The sequence below is a fragment of the Arachis duranensis genome, chromosome 4 (assembly GCF_000817695.3).
Source record: "Arachis duranensis cultivar V14167 chromosome 4, aradu.V14167.gnm2.J7QH, whole genome shotgun sequence".
NCBI classification, from domain to species: Eukaryota; Viridiplantae; Streptophyta; class Magnoliopsida; order Fabales; family Fabaceae; genus Arachis; species Arachis duranensis.
This window is the reverse complement of record NC_029775.3, coordinates 63,349,025-63,362,843: the sequence shown is the minus strand read 5'-3', so window position 1 is coordinate 63,362,843 and position 13,819 is coordinate 63,349,025.

Sequence of the window (13,819 nt, the reverse complement as noted above, 5' to 3'; positions counted from 1 at the left end):
TTTTCTGTGGTTGTGTAGTTCTTCTGTGCATCATTTAGAATATGGCTGCCATAATAAATGACGTGTAGAAGTTTATCATGCCTTTGTCCCAATACTGCACCAATGGCATGGTCACTCGCATCACACATTAGTTCAAATGGTAATGTCCAGTCTGGTGCAGAGATGACTGGTGCTGAGACCAACTTAGCATTCAGAGTCTCAAATGCCTGCAGACACTCCTTATCAAAGATAAATGGTGTGTCAGTAGCTAGCAGATTACGCAGAGGTTTTGCAATTTTTGAAAAATCCTTTATAAACCTTTGGTAGAATCCTGCATGCCCCAGAAAGCTTCTGATTGCCTTAACATTGGCAGGTGGTGGTAATTTTTCAATTACTTCAACTTTAGCTTGATCCACCTCTATTCCATTGTTTGAAATTTTATGCCCAAGGACAATCCCTTCAGTTACCATAAAGTGACATTTTTCCTAGTTTAGAACTAGGTTGGTCTCTTGGCATCTTTTCATAACAAGTGCTAGATGGTTAAGGCAGGAGCTGAATGAGTCTCCAAATACTGAGAAGTCATCCATGAAGACTTCCAAAAATTTCTCTACCATATCAGAGACGATAGAGAGCATGCACCTCTGAAAGGTTGCAGGTGTATTGCACAGACCAAAAGGCATCCTTCTGTAGGCAAATACTCTAGAAGGACATGTGAATGTTGTTTTCTCTTGGTCCTGAGGATCTACTGTAATTTGGTTGTAACCTGAATAGCCATCCAAAAAGCAGTAGTATTCATGACCTGCTAGTTTCTCTAGAATCTGGTCTATGAATGGTAAAGGAAAATGATCCTTTCTGGTGGCTGTATTGAGCCTTCTATAGTCAATACACATGCGCCACCCTGTAACTGTTCTTGTAGGAACCAGTTCATTCTTTTCATTATGAACCACTGTCATGCCTCCCTTCTTGGGGACAACATGGACAGGGCTCATCCAGGGGCTATCTGAAATAGGATAAATAATCCCAGCCTTTAGTAACTTAGTGACCTTTTTCTGCACCACCTCCTTCATGGCTGGATTTAGCCGCCTCTGTGGTTGAACCACTGGCTTACCATCATCCTCCAATAGGATCTTGTGCATGCATCTTACTGGGCTAATGCCCTTAAGATCACTTATGGACCACCTAAGAGCTGTCTTGTGTGTCCTTAGCACTTGAATTAGTGCTTCCTCTTCCTGTGGATTTAAAGCAGAGCTTATGATCACTGGAAAAGTGTAACCTTCTCCCAGAAATGCATATTTCAGGGATGGTGGCAGTTGCTTGAGCTCGAGTTTAGGAGGTTTCTCCTCTTCCTGAGGAATTTTCAGAAGTTCTTTTATTTCCTTTAATTCCTCCAGATTAGGCAGAACATCTTTAAAGATGTCCTCTAGGTCTGATTCGAGACTTTCAGTCATATTAATCTCTTCCACCAAAGAGTCAATAATATCAACACTCATGCAGTCGTTTGGGGTGTTTGGATGCTGCATAGCTTTGACAACATTCAACTTGAACTCATCCTTATTGACTCTCAGGGTTAATTCCCCTTTTTGGACGTCAATGAGGGTTCGTCCAGTTGCTAGGAAAGGTCTTCCTAGAATGAGAGTTGCACTCTTGTGCTCCTCCATTTCCAGCACTACAAAGTCAGTGGGAAAGGCAAATGGCCCAACCTTGACAATCATGTCCATAATTACGCCTGATGGATATTTAATGGAGCCATCAGCAAGTTGGAGGCATATTCGGGTTGGTTTGACTTCTTCAGTCAAGTCGAGCTTCCTGATAATGGATGAAGGTATTAGGTTGATACTTGCCCCAATATCACATAGAGCTTTCTTGGTACAAGACCCTCTATTGTGCATGGTATCATAAAGCTTCCAGGATCTTTAAGCTTCTCTGGTAAGCTCTTTAATATGACTGCACTGCATTCTTCAGTGAGAAAAACTTTTTCAGTTTCTCTCCAATCCTTCTTATGACTTAAGATCTCTTTCATGAACTTAGCATAAGAGGGTATTTGCTCAAGTGCCTCTACAAATGGAATCTTTATTTCAAGAGTCCTGAGATAGTCTGCAAAGCAGGCAAATTGTTTGTCTTGTTCCGCTTGGCGGAGTTTCTCAGGATAAGGCATCTTGGCTTTATACTCTTCAACCTTAGTTGCTGCAGGTTTATTTCCTATAGAAGTGGTTGGAGAACCCTGCTTAAGGGGGTTGTTATCAGCACTTGCAAGTGTCTGACCCCTTTGTAGCGTTTGAACGCCAGGATTGGGTGCTTTTTGGGCGTTTAACGCCAGGTTGCAACCCTTTTCTGGCATTTGAACGCCAGAATCATTCCTCTCTGGGCTCTTACTGTCCTCAGAGGGATTTCGGACAGTTGGTTGGTCATCCTCTGTTAGTTGTTCCTTTCTTGGCTTTCTGCTACTTTGAGTTGATACAATCAATGTCTTCCCACTCCTTAATTTAACAGCTTGGCATTCTTCTGTTATCTGTTTAGATAGCTGCTGTCTTGTCTGATTCAATTGTGCTTCCATATTCTTGTTATCATTTTTAGTGTCTTGGAGCATCTCTTTAAATTCTGCTAATTGTTTTGTCATAAGGAGTAATTGTTGATTAAGCTCAATAATCTGTTCTTGAGGATTAGGATCAGTAATTACTGCCTTGGCCTTTTCCTTTATGTAGGACTCACTGCTAGAGTACAAATGTTGATTTCTGGCAACTGCATCTATAAGTTCTTGAGCCTCTTCAATTGTCTTTCTCATGTGTATAGATCCACCAGCTGAGTGGTCTAGAGACATCTGAGCTTTTTCTGTAAGCCCATAGTAGAAGATGTCTAACTGTACCCACTCTGAAAACATTTCAGAGGGGCATTTCCTTATCATCCCTCTGTACCTCACCCAGGCATTATAAAGGGATTTATGATCCTCTTGTTTAAAGCCTTGGATGTCCATCCTTAGCTGTGTCATCCTTTTTGGAGGGTAAAATTGATTTAGGAACTTGTCTGATAACTGTCTCCATGTTTTTATGTTTGTTGTGGGTTGGTTATTTAACCACCTCTTAGCTTGATCTTTTACAGCAAATGGAAACAGTAATAATCTGTAGACATCCTGATCCACTTCTTTATCACGTACTGTGTCAGCAATTTGTAAGAACTGTGCCAGAAACTCAGTAGGTTCTTCCTGTGGAAGACCGGAATACTGGCAATTTTGCTGCACCATGATAATGAGATGAGGATTTAGCTCAAAGCTACTTGCTTTAATGGGAGGTATACAGATGCTACTTCCATATGCAGCTGTAATGGGGTTAGCATATGACCCCAGAGTCCTTCTGGACTGTTCATTTCCACTTATGTCCATGATGGAGAAAAGGGAATTGATATGAATTGCAATTAAAAAAAATATGATTGAAGAAATAAAAAAGATATGATTGAAGAAATTAAAAAGATTTGATTTTTTTTTTGAAAAAGATTTGAAAAGATCAATTTTTGAAATTAGAATTTTGACTTGACTAAAAAAAAAAGATATGATTCTGAAAATCTTTGACTAAATTAATGCAAAATTTTGAAAATTATGAGCAAAATAAGGGAAAGATATTTTTTTATTTTTAAATTTTAATAAGGAAAGAGAAAAACAACAAAATAATACTAAACTTAGAAATTTTAGATCAAAACAAAGAGAACAAACAATAAAACTTTGAATGTCAAGATGAACACCAAGAACACTTTGAAGATCAAGATGAACACCAAGAACAAATTTTTGAAAATTTTTAAGTAAATAAAAGCACAGAAGACACCAAACTTAAAATTTTTGGAAAATCAAACAGAATTTTTCGAAAATTTAAAGGAAAACACAAAGAAGAGACCAAACTTAGAATTTTTAAAGATCAAGAAAGGACTAGAATCATACAAATTCGAAAAATTAAAAGAAAATAAAAGCATGCAATTGACACCAAACTTAAAATATGAAACTAAACTCAAATAAAAGACTCTAAACTAACAAAATTAAAATATTCTTAATCTAAGCAACAAAATAAACCGTCAGTTGTCCAAACTCGAACAATCCCCAGCAACGGCACCAAAAACTTGGTGCACAAAATCACAATCACACTTTTGCAATTCCGCACAACTAACCAGCAAGTGCACTGGGTCGTCCAAGTAATACCTTACGTGAGTAAGGGTCGATCCCACGGAGATTGTCGGCTTGAAGCAAGCTATGGTTATCTTGTAACTCTTAGTTAGGATATCAATAATTCTCAGGTTTAATTATAAAAAGTAAAAGAACATGAAATAAATACTTGTTTTGTAGTAATGGAGAACAGGTTGAGGTTTTGGAGATGCTATATCTTCTGAATCTCTACTTTCCTACTGTCTTCTTCTTCATGCACGCAAGGCTCCTTCCATTGCAAGCTGTATGTTGGGTTTCACCGTTGTCAATGGCTACCTCCCATCCTCTCAGTGAAAATGTTCAACGCGCTCTATGACAGCACGGCTATTCATCTGTCGATTCTCGATCATGTCGGAATAGAATCCAGTGATTCTTTTGCGTCTATAACTAACGCCCCACAATCGCGAGTTTGAAGCTCGTCACACTCATTCAATCCCTGAATCCTACTCAGAATACCACAGACAAAGTTTAGACCTTCCGGATTCTCAAGAATGGCCGCCAATACATTCTAGCTTATACCACAAAGATTCTGGTTAAGGAATACAAGAGATATCCACTCAATCTAAGGTAGAACAGAGGTGGTTGTCAGGCACACGTTCATAGGTGAGAATGATGATGAGTGTCACGGATCATCACATTCATCAAGTTGAGGAACAAGTGATATCTTGGAATAGAAGCAAGCGTGATTGAATGAAAAATAGTAGTAATTACATTAATCCATCAAGACACAGCAGAGCTCCTCACCCCTAACCATGGAGATTAGAGACTCATGCCATAGGAGATACAGTATGAAACCTGTAAAGTGTCATGAGATGAAGATACAATAGCAAAAGGTCCTATTTATAGTGAACTAGTGACCTAGGGTTTACAAGAATGAGTAAATGACGTAAAAATCTACTTCCGGGGTCCACTTGGTGTGTGCTTGGGCTGAGCATTGAAGCTTTCATGTGTAGAGACTTTTCCTGGAGTTAAACGCCAGCTTTTGTGCCAGTTTGGGCGTTTAACTCCAGCTTTTGTGCCAGTTCCAGCGTTAAACGTTGGGGATTCTGAAGCTGATTTAGAACGCCAGTTTGGACCATCAAATCTTGGGTAAAGTATAGACTATTATATATTGCTGGAAAGCCCAAGATGTATACTTTCCAACGCAATTGAGAGCGCGCCAATTGGGCTTTTGTAGCTCCGGAAAATCAACTTCGAGTGCAGGGAGGTCATAATCCAATAGCATCTGCAGTCCCTTTTCAGCCTCTGAATCAGATTTTTGCTCAGGTCCCTCAATTTCAGCCAGAAAAAACCTGAAATCACAGAAAAACACACAAACTCATAGTAAAGTCCAAAAAAGTGAATTTTAATTAAAAACTACTAAAAATATAATAAAAACTAACTAAAATATACTAACAACATACTAAAAATAGTGCCAAAAAGCGTATAAATTATCTGCTCATCAATGACCAGCAAGAAGTGATGCGTACGCGTCAACGATGCGACCGCGCAGAAAAAAGGCTCCGCAGTGACACGGCCGAATGGTCACGCGACCGCGCGGATTGGAAAAGCACAAGTGACGCAGAAGCGTGGACGACGCGAACACGTGACAGGGAAAAACTCGAATGACGCATCTGCATGGATGACGCGATCGCGTGACGTGCGTGATCTGCAGAATTACAAAAGTTACTGACAGAGATTCTGGGCCGCATTTCAACCCAGTTTTTGGCCTAGAAACACAGATTAAAGTCAGGGAACTTACAGAGACTCAGCATACTCTCATAATTTACGATTTTAGGATTAGATGTAGTTTTTATAGAGAGAGGTTCTCTCCTCTCTCTTTAGGATTAGGATTTAGATTTAGGATTTTATTTGCTTGAGGATTATCTTTTTATCAGGTTCAATATTCCTTTTTCATTACTTGTTTTCTCAATTTAGTTTATGAATTCTTCTATGTTACAGATTACTCTTTCGAATTAATGTTATTTGAGGTATTTTAGTTAATATTGCTTTCTTTTATTTATATTATTGATTATTCCCAATATGAAGACATTTTTATTCCAGTAGATTTAATTCCTTTTCCTTTTGGTCTTGGTTAAGAAATCAGTAACTCAGGAGTTATCTTAACTCAACATAATTGATAACTGTTATCTTTGCTAATTGAATTGAACTTCAATAATCTCAACCTTTTCTTAGGAAATAAATAGGATTCGAAGATCAAACTAATTAGTTCCTTGACTTTCCTTTGCTTTAGCAAAGGTTAACTAAGTGGAATTAAGATTCAACTTTCATTATTATTGATAAGAATAACTAAGTCTGGACTTCCAATTTCTCATACCTTGCCAAAGGGTTTGCTTTACAGTATTTATTTATTTTAATTGCCATTTAAATTATTTGCCATATTAATTCTTCATTCTCAAACCCCAATTTACAATCTCCATAACCAATAATAAGAGCATACCTCCCTGCAATTCCTTGAGAAGATGACCCGAGGTTTAAATACTCGGTTATCAATTTTAAAGGGGTTTGTTACTTGTGACAACCAAAACGTTTGCACGAAGGGATTTCTGTTGGTTTAGAATCTATATCTACAACGCGACTATTTATATAAAATTCTATACTAGCAAAAATCCTAACGTCAACTATGCATCAAGGTCTAAGCAATCAAAGATGGATGGAGCCAAGAAGATCTGATCACCCCTTTAGGCAACAAGACCCTCCTAGATATCATGGACAAAGACCATTCTACAATGCATTCCCAACTGATAGATTTGGTGGACCCCCTTGTAGCTACCAACAAGCCCCACCCTACGCTCAAAGACCATCCTCTCAATATAACTTCGAACTACCACACTCACAAGCTTCTTTTTACTATTCGCCACCATATGATCCTTATCTGCCCCAACGCCAATCCAAATACTCCCAAGAACCACCACTCCCCTATGCACCATGTCCATATCCATCAAGCCAAGAATCACATGTTCGCTTCGAAGAATCAGTAAACCAATTTAATGCAACCCTTCATCAACTAGAGCAAGCAATAAATCAATTATCTTTTAGATGTTCAGTCACTCAACAGACTTCTATGGCTTCATGTGGAGAATCTAATGAAGAATGCAGCACAAAGAAGATGCTAGAAACTCCAGTGGATAGCATAGAGCATAACTTCGTACTGGAACAAGTAGAGAACGCTATCATTGCAGAAGAAAAAGAGTTGGTTGAAGATTTAGGAGATGCTGAACTTTCGCAGGAATCCAGAGTTGTGGAGAATTCCGTCAAGAATGTTACAATTAACGCTAAAGAGGATTTTGCACAGCCTCCAATGCAGATATCTTATGAAGAACTGGACGGAATAACCCAAGACACATGTTTCCTTGATGATGACGATCACAAGTCAAGTTCTCTTAGTAATGAACTTGCATCCGCAAGTGAATTCTTTGAGATAGAAGAATCTTCCCCAAGTGAATATGAAGATGACGCAGAGGTAGACTTTTCTCAACCTCCTAGTTATGACTCAAGTGATGAGGAAGATATCGAAGACTTTGATCAAGACATGGTTGAAATTGAGAAAATTTGCAAGGAAGTGGAGGAATTCACTGAAGACCACAAGGGATTAGAGCTTGCAGAACCACTGGAAACACCAATCCCAAGGCCATTACCACCTAACACAAACTTCAAGTGGGTAAAATCCTTGACCTTTCTCTTCAATTTTCCACTTGAATATGGTTTGCTTGAAATAGATGGCCAGCTTAGAGCTCTTTGCGGTTTTAAGAGCAAAAGGGAAATGACTTGCACTCAGAGCTGGTAGGCAAGATTCAATGAGGCTTCACACTTCAATTTGAGGTGCAAAGATTGGTGTCAAGCTCAATCGAAAGGATCTCGGAAGCTGTTTGATCACTGCAGTGAGAATTCAGACTACTCACCACCCAGCTGGAAAAATGCAGATCAAGACAAAAACGGGTGTAAAAGAAAAGTTTGGGATCCTAGAATCTATTCTGACATTCAACACCCCGGGAGCCTGGAAACCTGTTTGAAACTGCTCAAGGGCTTTACGTACCTTATTTGGGACCCCGGAGGATGCTGGCATTCCAAACACTGGTGGAGATTTCTGGACGAATTCAAGCACAAGCCACCATAACAGGAAGCTCATCAAATGTCCAACTTAAGGACTTTAACTAAAAGTGCTAGGTGGGAGACAACCCACCATGGTATGATCGTTCTTTATCCATTTTAGTCTGTTTTTGAATTCTAATTGAACCTGGAATTGTTCATAACATTTATTGCATTCTGCATTCTGTATACTGCATGAAAAAAAAAAGAGAGTACGCAACGCGACAGCGTCGATGATGCATCCGCGTCATATGTGCGTTAGGAAGAAAAGAAAAGTGAACAGAGAGTCACGCGAGAGCGTGGCTGAAGGCGTGCCTTTGGCACAATTTGACCGACGCGACCGCATCGCTGACGCGTCCACGTCATGTGGGAAAAATGCCTCCCACGCGTCCGCATCACCCACGTGAACGCGTGCCCTAAAATCGACGTAAAAATGGTGTATGGTAGCAAGTTGTGATGGAGTGGGGCTGGAATCGTGCTAGAAGCACAAGTCCTACCACGCGAACGCGTGCCCCATGCGTTCGCATCATTTTTGAAATATGGCCATTCACGCGATCGCGTCACCCATGCGAACGCGTCACCCCAGATTTTTGGCAATAATGCATTTAAACAAAGAGTTGTGCGTACGCGAGGCTGCTCTCGCGCCACTAGCACAAATCGAGTCATGCGTCTGCATGCCCCACCCGTCTGCGTCACTTGAATTTCTCACAGTCCACACGATCGCGTGCACTACGCATCCGCGTCACATGCGACGCACAACTTATCCAAACTAGTGCCAATTATCTTATCTTTTCTTTTCTAAATCCTAATTTCTTCTATCTTTTCTTCTTTCTTCCTCCTTTCTTCCTTTCTTCTTCTTCTTCCATTGGTGTTAAAATTCTCTTCTTCAACTATTGCATCTTTTCTTGAATTATTATAGTGCTTCATGACTTGTTTTATTCTGATTGGGTATTATTATTCAAAAGTCAATGCTAATTTTTATAATACTGATATTCCTTTTGCATTGATATGTACTTACACTATCTTGCATTACCCACACTCTCTTCCCCGTTGTTGCAACTTTTGCACTATTGATATGCCAATTGCTTCTACTATTTTCTCACTTGCATGTTGTAGCTACCATGTAATTGAGACCTTTCTTATTTGGCATTAACACCCATATTTTATTTATGCTCTTATCTTTATTTCTGGGTTACTTTTCTTCCTTTTCCTCTTCTTTCAGGATGGCCACTGAGAGGGGACAGGAAGAACCTCTATATGAAGAGACAGACGAGTCAATCTACACAATCTATAGAGAAAAGGCATCAGTTGGAGAAGCCCATCCACCTGCACATCTTCGCATGCACCGAGGATGGTGCACTCTTTAAGTGTGGGGAGGTCGATACCGATCTCCGTGGGTTAGTACCTTCCTGTCTCAATACCAACGTTTAAATTAGTTGTTGCATTTGCATGTTTTATTTGATTTTGTGCATATTTTACAACTTGGTTGAAGTAATATTTTCTTTTTCAAGAAACTTTTTAGAGTATTTTCACTAATTTAAATTAAAACTTTTTATTAAACATGTTTGAAGAAATATTATTTTGGAACATGATTTAGAGCTCAAACACACAAAACCAGTGAGATTTTGAGCCTATTTGATTGGTTGCACTTTACCAACCAAAATTTTATTTTGGGTGTGTGTTTTTCTCTCTAAAATTATGATCTTTGTCTTGCTTAATTCTATATTTCCATTATTTGATGTATGCATGCACTTATATGATTGAGGCCTTGTTTCACTGAGCTTACATACCCATATGGCCTTACCTTTCATTATCCTTTGCAAACCAATGTTGAGCCATTTTACCCCTTAGTTCTTTACTTTAGCTCATCACTAACTCTAAGCGGAAAACAATAATGTCCTTAATTTGAATTCTTGATTAGCTTAGACTAGTGAAATTGCTCATCAATTAAGTGTGGGGAAAGTGGGTTTGGAAACATTTGGTTTGGGAATTGAGTATGTTAGACTTTCTGTGAAAATGCAAAAAATGTTAAGAACGTGTTTATGCATTCAATACCTTAATCATATGCATTAAAAAAAATTTGAAAGAAAAAAAAAGAGCAGAAAAATAAAAAGGGGACAAAATACCCCAAAGTAAATGGTGATAGCAATGCACATGTATTGTACTCAAAACTTGGAATGCATAAATATGTAGTAAACGTAGTTAATTGGTAGTTATTGATTTTATATTATGATTACATGGATTGTCCTAAGTTAGGTGGAAAGTTTAAGTTAATTAAGGATTCAGATTTTAGTCCACTTGACCAAATACAATCCTACCTTGACCCTAACCCCATTACAACCCTTAAAATACCTCTTGATATGTGTATCTGTGCATTAATTTTTTGTTGATTGTTAGATGAAGAGCAAGCTATAGAAAGCAAGATTAGTAGAGAATTGAGAGAATTGACCCTAGACACTTGAGAGTTAGAATGATATACACTACCAGTAAGGGTTCAGCGCTTAATTCTATGTTCCCTGCTTTCATGAGCTATCTTCTTCTTGCAAGTTATTTGTATTGCATTTTGTGATTTGAATTAGTGAAATCTAGTTCATATTTGTTCTTGAAAGATTTATTTACTTTTTCACCAAGTAGGTAAAAGCATTTTGCATTTAGCTGCATTCATATAAATAGGTTACATTTCATACATCCCACCATTCTGCCTTCACTCTTATAGCTTCTCTTGAGCTTAGCATGAGGACATGCTAATGTTTAAGTGTGGGGAGGTTGATAAACTACTATTTTATGGTTTATCTTGTGCTCAATTGGGTGGATTTTATCAATCTTTCATACACTTATTCATATGATTTTCATGGTTTTACATTCTCCTTCCTGATTTTGTTCTATGATTGAAAACATGCTTCTTTGCCTTTTATTTTCTTTTATTTAAATCCTCTCTTGTTATCATTCGATGCTTTGATATGTGTGTTAAGTGATTTCAGGGATTACAAGGCATGAATGGCTCAGAAGATGGAAAGGAAGCATTCAAAAGTAAAAGGAATACAAGAAGTTGAAGAAACTGCAAAGCTGTCTAACCTGACCTCTTCGCACTCAAACAATCATAACTTGAGCTACAGATATCCAAATAGGATGGTTCCAGTTGCGTTGGAAAGCTAACATCCAGGGGCTTCGCAATGATATATAATTTTCAATAGCTGTCCCAAAGTTAGGTGACGCAAACGCGTAGATGACGCGTCCGCGTCGCATTTGCAAAATCTCAATCCACACAAACGCATGGATCACGCCTCCGCGTCACTTTGCTGCGACCAGTACGAACCAGATTTCACAGTCAGCTATTTCTGGGCTGTTTCTAACCCAGTTCTCGGCCCAGAAAACACATATTAGAGGCTATAAAGTGGGGGGATCCATTAATACATCAAATCATACATTCATAATACACACTTTTCATAGTTTAGATGTAGTTTTTAGAGAGAGAGGTTCTCTCCTCTCTCTTAGGTTTTAGGATTAGGATCTCCTTTAGTCATTAGGATTGTTTCTTCGTATCAGGTTCAATAATTTATGTTTCTCTTCTATTTTTGTTCACTCTGAAGCTTTTATTTGTACTTGATTTATGTTGCCCAATTGGCTTGTGAACTTTTCCATGTTAGAATTGACATCTCCATTCAATTTAATTTGAGGTATTCCAGTTATTTATGATTTTAATTTAGCTTTCTATATTCTTGGTTTTGGTTGATAAATTGGTAACTCTTGAGTTGTCAAACTCAGCAGTGGTTGAAATTGGCAGATTCTAATTGATCTAGATCGCTCTAAAGCTAGTCCTCCCACAGGGATTAACTAGGACTTGAGGATCAAACTGATTAGTCCACTTGACCTTCCTTTATTTAGTAAAGGTTAACTAAGTGGGATTAAAATCCAATTTTCATCACACCTGATAAGGATAACTAGGATATGGATTCCAATTCTCATACCTTGCCAAGAGTTTTATTAGTTATTAATTTATTAATTCTTGCAATCTAATTCTTCTGCTCAAAAAAACCCTTTTCAAAACCCAAAACTTTGTTTTCCATAATCAATAATAAAACACACCTCCCTACAATTTCTTGAGAAGACGACCCGAGGTTTGAATACTTCGGTTTATAAATTTTATTGGGTTTGTTACTTGTGACAACCAAAACATTTGTAAGAAAGGACTCTTGTTGGTTTAGAAGCTATACTTGCAACAGGAATTTATTCTGAATTCTAGACCACGCAAAAGTTCCTCTCTTCACGTCGCCTCCATTTCACCATTCCACGCGCACGCGTCACTCCACGCGTACGCGTGGATTGCCTTGTTTCACACACTTCTTTTCTTCTCTTCTTTCCATTTCTTTCCTTCTTCTTTCTTCTTCTCTTTTCTTCCACCCATTACTTCCTCATCCAACACTACCAAACACGATACATAACCATTAAGGTAGTTAGTTAGTTAGGTTAATTTTCATTTCATTTTCTCTTTTTCATTATAAGTGTTGGATTATTAATTTTGTTTGATATTTATTGTTGCTTATTGTTAATTGAATGCTATTTTAGCATAATTGTTTTTGGATTGTCATTGTTGGATTCTCTTGAGTTCTTCATGCTTAATTTTGTGGACACCAAGATACATGTGACATTGCCTTCAAGCTTGTTAATTCTTTTGAATTGCGTGATTTGGCCACCATGTGATTTGAATTTTATTCTTTGATTATGCAATCTCTTGTTGGATGTTGTGCAATTGTCTTAATGCATTGTGTCTCATAATCATATGCATCCACATGTTTTTGGCTTGAGTACTTTCATGCTTCTTTATTGCTTGTTTGGTTGTTTTAACATACAAGTTTAGAGCATTTCAAGCACGGTAGAATGAGTGAAGTGCATTCTTCTTTTGTGTAAATTGTGACAAACCTTTTTTTCTAGTGTGTGTTCTAGACCGCATGCATCTTAGAACCCACACACTTAATTCATTAATGTCACACTAATTCACTCACATCATTCCAGTGATTTACCTCATTCCAACAATTTATGCTTCTGCTTTTGCATTTACTTTTCTTATTATCCTACCTTCTACTTTCAGGATGAGTCATTTTTAAGCACCAACGGAAGCAGAAGAAAGAACATGCAACAACCGGTTGACCCACCAGCTGAGGGTAGCAACTCGGAGATTCGCCGTACCCCCTTGCTCATCTTTGAATGCACTGAGGACGGTGCAAACTTTTAAGTGTGGGGAGGTCGTCCGACTAGTCGGCTTTTTTGGGTGACAAATTTCTAAGCCCAACACTTTTGTATTTCATTTTTTTAGGTCTTTTAGGATTTTTAGTTTCATTTCCCTATTTTTGCATATATATATATATATATATAATAAGCTTAGTTAAAATAATGATATTTTTCAAGAAATTTATCTATATAGCATTGACATCCCAATTGATTTGAGTAAAAAAACTTTTCATTGGACTTGCTTGAACAATACATTGTGGATCATGTCTTTGAGCTAAGAATACAAGCTTGTGAGATTTAAGCCTAATGGTGTGGTTACATCTTATAACCACTTATCTT